Here is a 15,585-nt window from a genome sequence, read left to right as displayed (position 1 = left end):
AGTACTCGCCGTGCCTTTTGCGTGCGGAGCTACAGGGGAGCGGGCGGGGGGAGCGGGCGCGAGGGGCTGCGCTGGGCGGTACCATGTGCGCGGGTAGCGGGGGGGGGAGGCGCCGGCGGACAATGGAGCCTGTGTGTGTGTGCGGGAGGGGGACGGAGCCGCCGCGCCGCCCCCGCCGGCCCCGGGCTGAGCGCGGTGAGTGCGGGGCGGGCACCGCCACCCGCACCGCCCGCCCCAAGTTCGGGAGTTGGGGGGGCCCGGAGGTGCCCCGAAGGAGGGGGCGAGGGGAGCTCGGGTGTTGCAGGGGGTGCCTGGGGGACTGTGATCCATGGAGGGATGTGTGGGGAGCAGGGGACGTGCTCCGTGGAGGGATGTGTGGGGAGCAGGGGATGCTCTGGGAACTGTACTTCATGGAATGTGTGGGGCGCAGGGGATGCCTGGGGGATGTGCTCCACGGAGGAACGTGTTGGGAGCAGGGGATGCTCCAGGAGCTGTGCTCCCTGGAGGGATGTGTGGGGCATGGGGGATATTCTGGGAGCTGTGCTCTATGGGGTGTGCGGGGCGTAGGGGATGCTTGGAGGATGTGCTCCATGGAGGGATGCGTTGGGAACAGGGAATGCTCCAGGAGCTGTGCTTCATGGAGGGACGTGTGGGTAGCAGGGGAGATGCTCCATGGAGGGATGTGTGGGGCATACGGGCTGCTCTGGGAGCTGTGCTCCTTGTGATGTGGGGTGCTTTGGGGTGCACTGGGAACCGTGGGGATTGTGCTGTATGGAGCGGCTCATGGAATGCTTTGCCTCGCGTTGTGGTGCAGGGGATGCCTCGGGGGCTGTGCTATATGGAGGAATGTATGGGATGCCATAGGGGATGTGCTGGGAGGAGGGATGTGTGGGCTGCCCTGGGTCGCAGTGTGGTGTATGGGATGCTCCAAGAGCTGTGCTTGGTGGAGAGATGTGTGGGATGCTCGGTGGTGTGGGGGATGCACAGGGGCTCTCTGCTGTGTGGAGGCGTGTATGGGGTGCTCCAGGTTGTGCTAGGGACATTGGGGCTGTGCTGTGTGGAGGGCTGTGGGGTGGTGCTGCGGGATGCTCTGTGCTGCCCGGAGGGGTGTGGGGTGCCCTCAGGCTGTGCTGTGGAACAGGACAGTCTTGGGTGGACTAGAGAGGTGGTGGTGAGATTCCAATCTCAGTGAGGGACTGGGACATAGAGTGGGAGAGGTTGTTGGATTGGGAGTGAAGACTGTCCTAGGAGAAAGAAGCTGGTATGAAAGTGCGGTGGGACCTGCATATGTGAACTCTGCAGTTGAGCTGAAGTGAGGGGCTGGGGTACAGCTTCACAGTAGGGATGTAGGGAATGGGATACAAGGTGAAACATGCAGTGAGAGGGTGGGAGATGGTGTGTGGGACATTAGATCAGTTGGGACATGCTRTGAGGAAGGGATGGGAGACTTTGTTGCAGGAAGTACTGAAATATGGGTGTCTGCAGGAAAACGTAGAGAGCTAGATGAAAGAATGAGTATGAGGTTTGCTGGGGAGAATGATACATGAAGCATGTGAGGAGTCGGGGCTTGAGTAATTGTAAGAAATAGACATGGGAGTGGGATTGTGGTATGGGGAAGCATTGGGAGCCAGAATGTGGGATAGAAAGTACTTTCAGCGTGAGGGAGGTGGTGCACATGGTCATGAGGGAAATTTTGGGGCTCCAAGCTGAGAGGCAGTGTAGATAGATAGGGGAGCAGGAATCCAGGGAAGCTAAGCCTATAGTATCAAATTGGTACATGGGATAGTTGTGCAAGAGGAGTTTGTGGGATACTAAGAGTGTGGGAGGGGATCTTGTATATAGGGATTGTGGGGAGGAACAGTATCTGACAGAGCAGGGGAAATGTGTTTATTTGGAAGGATTCCTACTAGGTAGAGGAGAGGCTCTGTGTGTGTGTATRCATGAGAGGGAGTCTGCTCTGGCTGTCTGCAAAGGGGAATGAGGGGCTAAATGTAGAAACTGTGCAAATTTCATGAGGTTAAGGGTTGGATCATGAGAAAAAGAGCAAACAATGGAGACCCCAAATGCATAGGGAAATGGTGGGACAGGTGGATGCRTGCAGGCAGAAGGCTACACTTTTCTCTCTGAGAGAGAGAATCCTGTATTTCTGTGTTGTCCAGCTTTCTGTCCCCAAGTTCTCTGTGTAGTTCTCTGTGTAGGACTGAAAAGGTCTCTGAAGATGGAGTGTTTGGGATGTGGAAGGTGGATTTTATGCAGGGAGGGTAGACAAACTATGAAGAGACAGATGGGAAGAATCTGATGTGACAGTCAATTGTGGGTTGCTATTTGGGTGTAAAATATTAAGGTGGGATGATTACATGATTAGTGGTTTAATAGTAAACTACATGAGGAATCAGAAAATTGTCATGCAGCAAAGAAAGTATGAAATAAGTGTCAGCTGAGGGCTGGTTGTGGAGTGATTCAAAGCCCATCAAGGTGAAAGGGAAGATGCTTTTACTCTTTGGATGCCAAACCTAACTTGTGAAGCTGGTTTGGAATAATAACAATGAACCTCACTTTTGGGTGAGGAACATCATCTTGTAGCCCTTACSTAATAAAGTAACACCTTCTCTTTGGTCTGGGCAGAGAAGAAAGGGTTGTTCCAAGTCAAATTTGTCTTCTTAAGCCTCCCTGTTGGTGACTGCTCTTCTGTCAAAACACAGTTGGAGGAGGTGGGTGAGATAGCTCTCTCAGTTTTTAGGGGTTCCAGTAGCATTTTTCTTTTCCTTGAACGTATTTTGTCCTTGATTTGTCTATGAAAAGACCACACAGACATGGCATGCTCCGAAGCATCCTTAAATGTATCAACCATTAAAAGCATGAGGAAAAAAAGTGATGTAGGCTTTTTTTCCCCTTCTGTTTTGTTGGATTATTTGGTCGGTGATTGCTCGAGATATTACAAAAACAAACGTTTGAAAGCTGGGCAAGTCATTATTTGAAATCAAATGAAAGGGTATGAAATGAAAGAATTAACATACCTAAACAGGTTTATTTCCACTTCTTTTTGTTTACCGCTCWCTCGCTTCCTATGAGGTGTGTAATGGCCAATTTCTGGCTGAAGTGGGATGTTACAGGTGTGAAATTGGGGAGGTTGAACAGGGGCACTTACACACACAGTCGTTTTGTGTCCATCCTACGGCAAAGGAGCTGTGCTTGCAGGGCTGCACACGCCTGCCTACATCCCATGGAACTGCCTACATCCCATGGCACAGAGATCTGCTTTCTTGCCTGAACTACTGGGGTTGTTTTCCTGAGGTTTTATAGCCATTTTGGACAAGTTGGCATGATAGCTCTGTTATGTGGTGTAGATTTTTTTTTTTCTTTTAACAGTGATCTCCAAAGARATTATTTTTAATGAATGTGTCCTTTTTTTCTTACTCAGTGCATAAAAATGGCTCAAGGGCTCATATTCTTTCCCTGTCTCCCTTGCTGGCCTCTCCTCAAACAACAAAAGAAAGGCATCTTTCTTTTTTTGACTTGGAGTTAGCAACGATGTTAGTTTTGGGATTTTGGAATTTTCTCAGTGGGGCGATTGCATTTTTATTTTGTCTTTTTTAAAATCTGTTCTTTTTTGGGTCGGGATTTTATTGTGGAGAGGGGTCTGGGGATCTTGGGTCTCACTGCACTTGTGTGAACTCTTAACACCTTAATTGAAGGGGTGGAGATGCTGAATCACTAACAAAGACCTCCTTTATCCAAAATGTTAATCAATCATTGACGTTAAATAAGTGTGAACAAAACCAAGCAAAAAAAAACCCCACCCTAAACAAGTTTTTGTGTAAGTCCCCCTCCCATTCAGCTGCTCATCTTTGGTCAGGTTAATGTGATAAATTCTTTTGGGGATNTGTTTGGTAAAAGTTCTGTTTATGGCTTCCCAGTGTTGTTTTCCTAATACAGGTTATTTAGCTCATAGATATCTAAAGATGTTCTGTGAGAAATTATGGCTTGCTCTGGTGTGGGGGAGTAGCTGGCCTATGATTGTTCTGTTGTGACCATTTTTTTTTTTCTTATTTGTTTTGGTATTTTGCTTTTCTCTCTTGTSATCAGTTAATTTGTTTATTGGTCAACACAATCTTCCAAGCTAGGCAGGACTTGAATTTTAATGTAAAAGAAAATAAATAGGTTTCTGTTCATACAACCAGAAACTTTGTAGATCTCTTCTGTATATTATGAATACAAAGGGTGTGGACTCTTTCTTCCTTGTGCTTTCCCCCCCATCTTGCATTTCATCTTTATAGTTCATGTGTTTGGATTGTTTTCAGTYAGGGTTAGTCCACAGCCAGAGAAACTGCATTTGTCACCAAATATCCAGATACAGAAACTGAGGCGACTATAAGCCACAAGGCTAAAATATTCATATACTTCAGCTTTTCTGAGCAGTTTATATGTTTGATGTGGATAAGAATGGAGTACCTTTGATCCRTATTTCCCAGCTATTCAAAGGCTTGTTACTCTGTAGCACATTGACTTTCCATACCTATTTCTACATGTTTCTTTCTAGATGTTTTTTTTTTGCTCTGAGTTCTTGACATGCTGTGTCAATTGTCTTGCCTTACAAATGGTGCCTATGGCTTAGGAATTTTGCTGGTCTTGTATAAATTCAATAGGAAAAAACCCAACYCCCAAACAACAACATATTTATCCTGTGAAGCAATTACACTCAAGTGAGTATTCAGACTAATTCCTGTYGTAAATGTGAGCTGTGCTACCTTGCAGGACTTCATCTCTTCTGCTTTGTAGAATTTTGTCTGAATTTCTTCACAGCAATGCCGGCAGCCTTCATAAAATCCTTMTAACTGGTTTGTGTGGCCTTGGACTTCACAGAAATCTCTGTGCCTCACTAAGGTCTGTGGTCTGTTTACATAGATACGAAGTCCTTTAACCCAGCAAGTCTTGCTGTGGGCTTGGATTTCCTGCTTACAAGCTCTGCTGGAGTCCCTCTAGTCTTCCTGCTGGCAAAACAAAGGTGTTAACTCAGGTTTTCAGAGCAATTTGTGAATGGAAGGAGATTTCTTTGCTGAATTTTTGTTCAAGCACTGCTGTGTCTATTGAATTTAAAAGAGCTTTCCCCTACATACCCTTACTTGTCTGTTAAGTTTTTTTTTTTTACTGTTTTAAAAGTTTAATTGTTTTGGAGCTTGACCTCCTTTGTAGTAGGGACTATACAAGTCTAGAAGAACAGGAACCTTATTCATAATTAGGAAGTCCAGATAATCTTGAAGAACTTGAACAAAAAAAAATCAAGCTGTTGGGGAATTTCTGAAGGGTTGCCTTTAAGACCATGCAGGCTCACAAACGCTGGTTAGCAACAGTAGGTGACATTTTAATGTGCTGAATCCAAGGGAACTGTTCCACTATTGACTTCTAATTTATACTTCTGAAGAAGCAGGGGTGTACTTTGTGACTGCACCCTTACCTGTGGGCCCAGCTGCCCTCTGTTCCTATTCCTGTGRGCGCTTTCTTCAGTGCTAGAGCTGGGTTTTGAGGAGTCCTTGGTGCTTATCTGTTTTGACTCTGCACAACCCTGCTGTGTGTGCTGGTGGTGCTGTTGGAGCAGCTGGATGCTGGAATGGATGAGGGAACTGATCTGGATTAGGAGTAGCCTGGCAAAGAAATTATGATACTTAGCTTACATCAGTTAGCCAGACTGGTTCACTGTTTGGCCACGGGCACATCAGACAGTGTGGTGTAGGGGTGGAAGTAAATATTGGTAGCAGCAATTCTTTAGGGTGGCATTGCTGCCAAAAGGAATGCTCATCTAACTATACCCCTAAGAGTCTGCTAAACTTGCTAAATGTTTTTTACACCTGTTTGTTACAGCTTTCCTTGCCTGAGAACCGTTCCTCCAGCTTACCTTGCTCCTTTTGCCAAAAATCATCYCTGAACATATATGCAAGATATCAAAAGAGAAACCCTCTTTAAGAAACCCTAAGCAGGGCCAACAGAAGTGTGGTGGTTTAGCTGTGGAGGAGTTTCTACTGCTTCAAGGCTTTCTGATGATACAGAACATGTACTGTAAATTGATGATACACTGTTTAGTGTGGTTGCAATTAAGGAGTGAAACTCACACTGTGTGAATCTTGCTGAGGAGCAAGAATTCAACAAGAGTTAAAAAGCATCAGATGTCTTTAAGAATACGAGGAATATTCAATTATTGTAATCAGCAACAGTAGAACTTTTGGAAGAGGCATTAAGCCYGTGTTCTAAACCTTTACTATCCTGCTTCTGTATTGGGAACGGGAGGGGTGGAATAGCCTGTTGTGTCTGGGTTTGCTGCAGGATTCTCACACTCTTCCCTGGAAACTTGATTGAGAACCAGTGTGTGMGATGTGCCATAGGCTTCTGGTTGAATCCTGGTGAACCATCCTGAAATCTGGTCTGAGTTACTAATCTGTGGCTGTCGTGAACTGCTGCTTCACACCTTTTTTCATTTTCTTTATTCCTATTTCTGTGGGTTGTTCTTACCTACTCTTTTGAAGAGTTGAATCKGAGTGCTCTGGTTTTGATCTACTTTGACAATACTCATTGAATTAATTTTAAATAATTGTTACGAAATTGCAGGTAACWATATCTGAAGAATTAACATTATCTCTTTAGAGGGATCCCTTTTTTTCAGAGTTAAAAACAGAAATGATATTTTCCTTGTTTGGCCTCTGAGAAGATACTTACGGAATAGGGAAGGGAGGTGAACAGTGGAACTGTAAGGTGGTTGGCCTGTTTATTTTTTAAAGCCTAGGCARAATAATCGAAAACCTTTTGAAGGAAGGCAATAGGAAAGGTGTTTTACCACTGACATGATTTCTTTCAACAAAAAAAGATGGAGCAATGTTCTATGAGATTTCACTGAAAATTGAGTGCTGTAGTCTTGAAAACAATGCTAGTTTTAAGTGCTCCTTAGTGATACAGTCAATGACATAARGAGTGGATGATAGACACAATAATTTAGCTGCATATGGAATTGAGGGAGAGCTTGCTGTTTTCTGTATTGAGTTCAGAGCAGTAGTTGTTCAGGCACAGATAGCCACACAACTGCCTGTTCTACTCCCAGCATTAGCAATTACTCTGAGCTGGGTGTCTTGTTTTCATGGCTGTTTGGCCTCTTAAGAAAGCAGGGCCACTGTGTTTTTCCTCCTTAGCTTTCTAGTGYGGCTCTGTCTGCAGAGTAGCAGAGCAAGACAGCTCTAAATCACTGACCCATCTTGCCACTGGATGGTCTCCGTGTGCCTGTGGTTGTCCTCTCTGCCTTCTGAACAAAGGGTGAAGATATCTCTTTTACCTCTCAGCAGGGTGGATGGGGCCCATGGGCTCTTCTAAAACCAGAGTTGCTTGGATTTGGTGGCGAACTTGAGAACAGAGCTTGGCTCTTAACGTGCCTGTGATTTATCTACTCGACCATGTTACTTACGCTCTACAAATTGCTTTAAGTCCGTGAGTCTGCCTGTGTATGTTGTGTCAAGCTATCTTTGCTACCTTTGCAGTGAGTATAGAGTTGTGAAGACCTGAACAAAAACTCTGGTTTAGTGGTTCACTGGTAAAGACACTGGTAAGATTAAGCAGTGCAGACCATTTTTCAGGTTGCTTAGAGCTCTGCTTCCTGCATTTTGCTAAACTGACTTCTTCAGGCGTCTTGATATCACTGTTCCACTGCCTGGGAAATGGCAGTATTTTATCTATGTACCAATCTGGATTTGTTTGAGGATTGATTAGAAATGTATTTGCAGTGTAATATAAAACCAAGCTGTAGCCTGTTGAGGTGAGCAACAGGGAGAGCTGGTGCAATGGACAGCTGAGGCAGTCCTGTGTATGGAGAAACTCTTTTCAGGATTTCTGCTAGTGGAATGGAAATTTGCTTCCACATTTTAATGTATGTATGAAAAAAGGAGTAAAGAACTTCAGGTCAAAATGATTTGCCAGATTTGTTAGCAAGAAAACACTTTCTTCTGTCTCTTCAAAATAATAATTTTTAAATATATATATATATATATAAATTTTAACCTTCTTGTGGTTGGGGATAGAAGGTTGACACTGTCAGGCAAATAGCCACCATCCAGCAGAAATGCTTCTGAATGCTCTAGTGAAAGCCAGCTTTGATTTGACAGTTATGAGGCTTTGAAAATAGCGCTGTGTTTATACAGCACAGTAAATACTTTGAAGTGCGTTAGGCTGTGCTGTACATGCGTGGCTAACTAGAGGAATATTAAATGCCTACATCTTGTGTTGAGTGAGGGAGGATCCCACAGCAATTGGAATTGCATGCTCCTCGTACTTTTATAAGATCATGTCAAAGCAGTAGATTCGATAATAGACCTGATTATACAATTGCTTAATTTCTTGTCAAAATAACATTTTTACATACAGTGTTCTGAGATCTTYGAGGTGACCTCATGTTATTTATCAAATGTCAGTTTTTCATCCTAGCAGCTTTGATATAATCATGTAGCATCGTGGAGTACTGTGTACATGCAGTTTTTGCTTGCTGGAGTTCTTTGAAGTGCCTTACTCCTTAGAAGAGTCATTGCTGTGTGGAAGATCCTACATTTAACGACTGGGAAGCCAATATGAAATCAATGCGCTGTGTCACTGAGGGTTGTGCTGCATCTCACATGCCTAATGTGGGTCTAAAAGCACCAGGAAGAAGCACACCCTGCCACATGCCTTACTGAGCAGTAAGCTGCAGGGGATGCAGTAACTCGGCAGCTCTGCTCCCATGGGAAAGCCAGCTTTATGGTGCTGAGCTCCCCAGGTGCTTGAGAGCAGCAGGAGGGCTCATGTAAAGGAGCAGAGCAGAGGGATGGCTAGTGGTGACAGTCCTGAACAWAAACTGGTCTGGCAGGCACTGCTGGAAGGTAGTGATGCTCAGGGGAGTCTTGGAAAAGATCTCATTGGGGATGAGAGAGACTAGAGAGCTGTAAAGGTGAAGGTTAACATGAAGGAAGGTGTTGTATGGGTTGCCCCCAGCAGTTCCAGTTGCATCGTGTGTCATTTCCCCTTGCAGCAGAGTGGGGAATTACTGCTTTCTGTAGCACTGGCTTTTCCTCAGAGGAGCTCYATCCTGTACTGACCCATCCCAGCTCCACTTAGCTTATGAAAACTGACAAGATTGCAGCCCAAGGAGTTACACCTGAGGATTGCTTGTCTTTCATTCTGGAAGCCTGTTGAGGGGATGCCGAAAGGGAAGGAAAAGACACAGGGTTTTTTTTTTCCATCCTGAACTCATAGGTGACTTAGGAGAAGCAAGCCTTTTGTTTAAGCAGTGTGGTGTTTTTTTTTTTTTTTTTTTTCCATCCTGAACTCATAGGTGACTTAGGAGAAGCAAGCCTTTTGTTTAAGCAGTGTGGTGTTAATACTTGTTGAAGAGCAAGCTGCTGTGTCCTTGGTCCTGTCTCCCCATCCAGTATTTCAGCATATTTTCCCCCCAGCCCCTTTCAACAGATCAGTTTCTAGAGAATGGGCTGCTAGCAAACTTGACAAAGGTGTCTTTTACCTGTTGTTGTYCATGCTGATGTCCCTATTTAAATTTTTGGTAAAATGAATCCAGAGAAGTAAGGAGAGAGAGATTGCCTGTGGCTTCTACTAACTCCTAAAAAGTAAATGAAGTTCTGACAGAAGCCAAAGCTATGAAAGCARCCCATGGAAAACTCATTACCCACTGGCCTCCTGGATGCAATGCTGACTGATGCTGAGGCTATTAACAGCTAACATGATASGGAAAGCTGCAGAAGCCTGTCATATGTTAGGGAAATACTGTKAAAACATTTCTTGAAAAATCCCTGATTGCTGAAGATTTTGATCTTTATCTGTGTTAACAATAGCTGGAACTCCAGGGCAGCCAGGCTGTTGCTCAGGTAAGCTACGCTCCACATAAGGTGCTCCAAATCCCCTTGCAAAGTACATAGACTGCTCCCAGCACTGCTAACAGAGGTGGAGCTCAAGTGATGTTGGCAGCTGCACTGGTGTGCGCCAGGCCTGAGCTGAGGTCAGCACGATGTCGTGACAGGGAACGGGATGGTGTCCCCGAAGCCCCGGCAGTGGCCTGGCTGACCCTCACCTGCCAGTACCACTGCTGCTGATGAAGCTGAAATGGCAGGAACACYGAGGGGAAGTGTTCATAATGTTCCTGTACAGAAGCAGATAGTGGTAGCTTAGGCTTTGAGGGCTTTGAAAAAAATTTTTCTTTTGGCTTTTTCCCCAGACTGATTTCTGGAACCGTGTCAGAATCTGCCAAGAGCTTGTTTGAGTCCCATGTGAACCAAGTAGTTCAAGTGTTTTTTACATAACAGCAGCTGGGAAATGGAAAGGTTCTCTATATTTGCCTGTGTACACCTTGAAACTGATCACCAGCACCCGTGTCTGTCTCCTACATTACTTTGGGGAAGGAGTTGTATAGAGTCAGAAGCTGTCTAGGACAGCCATTTATCCCCACTGGATTAATAATGCACTGAAGTGTTGTTAGATACACTTAGATAAAGTTAAATGGACATATAGTTGTCTGTTTGACAAGAAATGTTAGTGTTATTCACAACTCTTAAAAGTGATGCCTGTGAGAGTAGCGGGCAATGTCTGTTGCAAAAGACTATTTTAGAATGATTTTTTAAAGTACCCAAATACACTGATAATTTATACAGCCTTTATATCATGGCTACTGTTGGTTATCCACATGCTTGTCAGAAGWAAGAGAATAGTTACTAGAGATACTATTTTCTCAGAAAACAGAATAGTGATGTGAGAAACTCAAAAAGCACTTCATTCTTTGAGCCTTTGGATTTGTACTGTGCTTTGTCAGTGATTGTCTTCGCTTTACATTTTAAGGATGTAGAGCAAAAGGTTGGATTTTCTGTGGCCTTTGTTTTTTTGAATGGGCTTCAGGGGAGATACATTCTTTGGGAAAGGTGGTGATAGGGTTTGGGGAAGGTATAGGTAGAAGGGTGTCTGCAGTGTCTTATTTGAGAGATGTGGATGGGCAGGCACAGGGAGGCACGGTAGAACTGCATTRTATGAACACATTCTACTGCATGTGCATGGGCTTGATTCAGTATATTCTTACAGTTTCTGGGAGGCTTATCCTGTGGTCCTAAATTCTTACATTAAGCAACTCAAAGGAACTTCTCTCCATGTWATGGCATAAAATCTTGCATGTGCTTTCTGTGTCTACATCTGYAGGTCTTCGAGGTGCTAATTTTAAGTGCATTTGTCTTTTCGCAGCCCCTTTCTCTGTGCTTCAGGGCTGGAGGTAGTTGAGAGCAATAACCTACTCATTTAGAGTTTAACAGAGAGGTACTTACACACCACATGTACAGGAGAAGGTATTTTCCCTGTGGAGGTTATAACTGCCTGGTGGAGATTGTGTAGACCATGTAGACCACGTGTAGACTGATTGGTTCAGTCCTAGTTGTGTTGCAAGCRTGTTCTTTATCCATTCCTGGGAAAGGATGAGGAGGACAGCTTTTGCTAGGAGATAGAGGCAGATTTAAAGGTGTTTTTAATAGCCTTTGGCAGGGAGCTCTATCTAGAAATCTGGACTAGTTCAAGGGTGTTSTGTGTCCCTATATCCTCAGGTGTCATGGGGATATGCGTTAGGCGTAGAATACTCATGTCATTTTATCTATTTGTTTTTACATGATCTTAAGGAAGTCTGACAGCTCAATAAAAGCATTGAATAACGCTTCCTGTGTCCTCCTTGTTTCCCAGTAGCTCTCCTTATCAATGAGGTGTGTAATAGAGTACTTTATTAAACAGCAGYTTATTAAAAAGTAACGTGCAGCTCAGCTGCAAGTGTGTGTAGTGGAGTCACCTTTTGCCAGTGCAGCTGTTCWCCCTCTCCTGTGGTTGAATGTGGATCCGAGGAATTGGAAGTGCCCTTCCCAGCAGAATTGTGCTGAAGGAGCGCGTTGGCTGATTCATTGCCTTGCCCCACCTCTCAGGTCACACAGGGAAATCCACTGGTGRATGCATGTGCAGAAGTTTGCTTTCCAGTGGCTGTCAGGATCAGCGGTTGCTCAAATACTTCTCTCTGCTGCTGTTCTTGGTTCCTCCTAAAGCTTCTGTTCTTCCCTGAGCTGTGTCTTATTCCACTCTCTCCTTCCTTACCCCTCTGCTGCCACAGATACAATTCAGGGTGCAGACTCAGCTTGCATTCAGAGTTATCATTTGTTTTCTGCAGCAGCAGGTCTCCAGCCTTTTTTCTTTTTCCATGCTGATTTTGAGCTCTCACCACCCTCAGTCCAGCGCAGAATGACAGTCTCAGAAAGGCCACAGGGAAAATAGCAGTGTGCTCTTTTTTGTATGCAGAGAAAGGTTTCTTGCCTTTAATGCTTCATGTCACAGTCAGGCCACAAGTCTGATACTTTTATCTACTTGGTATGCCTTTATTTCATCTCTCCACATTCGCCTTCTCAAAGAGGGAGAAAAGACTGAATTGAATCAGTGATATCTGCAGCTGTTCCTGCTGGACTACCCATAATGCTGTACACCTCCAAGTACTTGACCACTTGTCACTCTCAAGCTTCTGCAGTAAGGCCATAAATTAGGAATTAGCTAGTTTGATTTTTTTTTTTTGTTTTTGTTTTTAAAACCTGTTTCCAGTACAGTGATATGGTTGCTGGTTTGTACAGGGGTGGTTCAAATACTTAACCAAAAGGCTAACCAAAATGTGCATTTGCATCTTGTYAGTTACTCTGTSGTAGCTGYTTGCTCTTAAATTCACTGTGAAGCRAACTGTCATGTGCTGACTGGACTAAGACCATGCAGGTGAGCAGCAGAGATGGGACACTAGGGARTGGATATACTGCAGTAACTGTCTGGGTAGCCTAGAAGATGGATGCTGCCCCTCTTGCAGTCCTGAGCTATTGTCCGCAAGACTGCCCTTTTCTGGTGCTTTGCCAAGTTGGGATTGAGTATTTCAAGCAATGGAGCTCTGACCAATGTTTGGGATAGATTCTCTCCGTCCTGATGTGTGCTGATGTTCACACATTTTCCTCTTCAAGGGAAAAGGTGATTTCTGTCCCTGCTTTGGTAGAGGTGTGTCAGTATTGGCTTAGCCTGTATTGTTTCATTGGGTGGGGTGGGGGAAAGGGGAGAGAAGATATAACTGGGTAATTGGATTCTGGGATGATTGTGCTGCTGTGAGAAGTTTTACTGGATGAAGCAGCTTGTTGCGATAGTGTTTGTTTCAGCTTCTGTCTGCAGGTGTGACTTGGCTAGATAAGGATGGTCTATCACGTTGATGATTTCATTGTTTGATTTGGCTGGACTGGGTGGAGAATGTAGCTGCATTGTTTGGTAGTAGCTTTGTAGTTTGGTTTTGTGAAGTGGATTACATGGCAGCACATTGCTACATTATTAAGGTGAAGCTGCAGTAGATAATAGTTGGAGTATGTTGGAGGGAAGAGAATATGCACAGGCTTTCACAATGCAAAACTAATTGAGCCTCCAGCTCCTGTGTTTCTGTTGGGAGATCTGGTCAGCAGAATGCGTTGGGATCACAAAGGAAAACTTCGGTAGTGATTTCAATTTGCAGTTGTACTTTAACTGCAAGGCTGTCCATGCTGTGTAAATAGCTGAGAGTGCTCTGAGAAACCACACTGGCCCTAACAGTGTGAGTGCTGTCTGGATTCATACTGTTCTTGCAGTCTCTACAGTTTTCACAGTGGGTGAGGGAGAAGCTAGCAGGTCACTGCTCTTTTTTTTTTCTGACCTCAAATTTACCAGTAAGCTATTCCTCAGAGCCTGTGTTTCCTTGTATTGCCAAACTTTCAGGCACTTAAGCTTGCTTTGGATTCTCTTCCTCCTGTAGGGTATGCAGTAATGTGAAGGAGGTGCTGCCAGACTGTAGACTGTGCTTCCTCCTTCTAAAACCTGCCTGGTTTTCCCCTAGATGCGATTGCCTGGCTTTAACTGATACTTGATGTTTTTATTTATACATTGTCTGACTCTGGAGGAGGTTGCATATATGAAGCATAAGGGTTTGGCAGGAGTTGCTGGATACATTGTGGGGGGAAGGTGAGCCTTGGAAGAGAGATGGGTGCAGAGAAGGGAAGGTGACATGTCYGAGCTTTATGCCAGCTTCTTTAAACACAGATGAGCTCATGGGAATTCAGCTGTCTGACACATGGGAGTGCTAAAGCAGGTCTGCCCTATTTCACCTCCATGAGCAGCACGGATCTTCAGAGTCTTCCAGTCTGATAGTGGCTTTTTGGGTGYTGATAAATCCTTCTAGGCTGAGCAGAGGCTTCTCCTTGTTAGTGGTTCAGAGCAAGTTTTGATTTTTCTGCTTCTGTGGTTGGATGCATGGAAGGGGTGCATGGCTTGCTGTGAGTCCTTGTTGGTGAAACTTTTCCTCTCTCTTTCAGGTGACTGTTTTTTGTGAGACAAGTGGTTTGCGACTCATGGCTTCCATGATGAGTACTGCAGTGTCGTGACACCAGGGGTCTTGGTAAGTTTCTTGCTGGAAAGGCAAGGACCTATGAAATCTCCACCAATGCGGATCCATCTCTTTTATATCTGCAGTTTAAATTTGAAGTAATTTAAAGCTATCAAAATTGTAGACTGCAACCAGGTGGGGTGGCACTGCATTTTCACCTGTTCTCACCTCCTCTTTTGAGCTTGCAATGGCACTKATGTGGTTACATAGTCAATCAGGTCAGGGGGCAAATCCAGCTGAATAGAAATATCTGTTGTTTCCCTTGGGTTAGTTCCCATTCRGATCTTTCCCTGGTCAGGAGAGGTGGTGAGAATGAGTAGCCAGCTGAACCATCTCTTTTCCCTGAAGCCTTTGCCTGGTGTACATTAAAGCCATCCTGAAAACACAGCCTTGGATGTAGCTTGCCAAAATGTCTTGAAAAGTGGTTTGACCATTCACTGTCACTGACCCTASCTCTAATTTCAAAGCAATGATATAGGCTTTGCTATGGCAGGCAGACTCTAGCTGCAAAAATGCATTTCTCTAGAGCTTTTCCATTATTGAACCCTAGATTCCCAGGCATATATATGTTAGAAGTGCATTGAGAAAAATCACGAGACAATCATTTCACATTATGAAAGATGGTACATTCCCCGTGTGCAGAAATAGGAAGCCGAGGAGTTGAGTTGCTGTTGTTCCACCAATGAATATATTGAYGTGTCCTTTATAGGTCTCTCTGGTAAGAATAAATTTAAACTGAGATTGGAAAGCACAGTTCCCTTGCAGAGTGCATCAGTTCTAATATGTGAAATATACATGTATACAGAATAATGAAAAAGTAGGATTAAAAAATGGAAGAGTTCCCATCCCACCCTGGATGAAGTACTTGAAAGGTTGGTGATGCTAGAAATACTGTGTAGCCAGTGTGATTGTGATTTTTCTCTTTGTATTTTTACATTGCACTGTGCAAAACTGGGACTCTAAGACAAATCTCATCTTGCAACAAATGCTAACGTAATTCATAAATATCCAAACGGAAAAGCAGAGGGTGAAACAGCTAGAATACTTAAGTTCATCATGCAGGCATCTATGTCCTGCTGGAAGCATCAAGCTCTGTTCACTTTAATGCTGTTACTCCTTTTTTGTTG

General features: G+C 44.4%; 1 protein-coding gene across 3 annotated transcripts in view; it reads left to right on the top strand.

Annotated features, from left to right (window-relative positions):
* The window catches only part of LOC130588923 (uncharacterized), a 31,046-nt gene that overhangs the window by 13,394 nt on the left and 2,067 nt on the right, over positions 1 to 15,585 (top strand). For 2 of the 3 annotated variants that reach the window (XM_057389949.1, XM_057389950.1), the window contains exon 2: positions 14,388 to 14,470. The gene's annotated coding sequence lies outside the window, so the exon portion shown is untranslated. Of the gene's footprint in view, positions 1 to 99; positions 196 to 14,387; positions 14,471 to 15,585 lie in introns of those variants that run through there. The other variant, XM_057389948.1, reaches the window with a different exon arrangement.

Source organism: Malurus melanocephalus, unplaced genomic scaffold (genome assembly GCF_030028575.1).
Source record: "Malurus melanocephalus ecotype Western Australia unplaced genomic scaffold, MMel_1.1 scaffold_21, whole genome shotgun sequence".
Classification (NCBI taxonomy): Eukaryota; Metazoa; Chordata; class Aves; order Passeriformes; family Maluridae; genus Malurus; species Malurus melanocephalus.
Note: the sequence above shows the minus strand (reverse complement) of the source record. Positions and strands in the feature narration are given on the sequence as shown.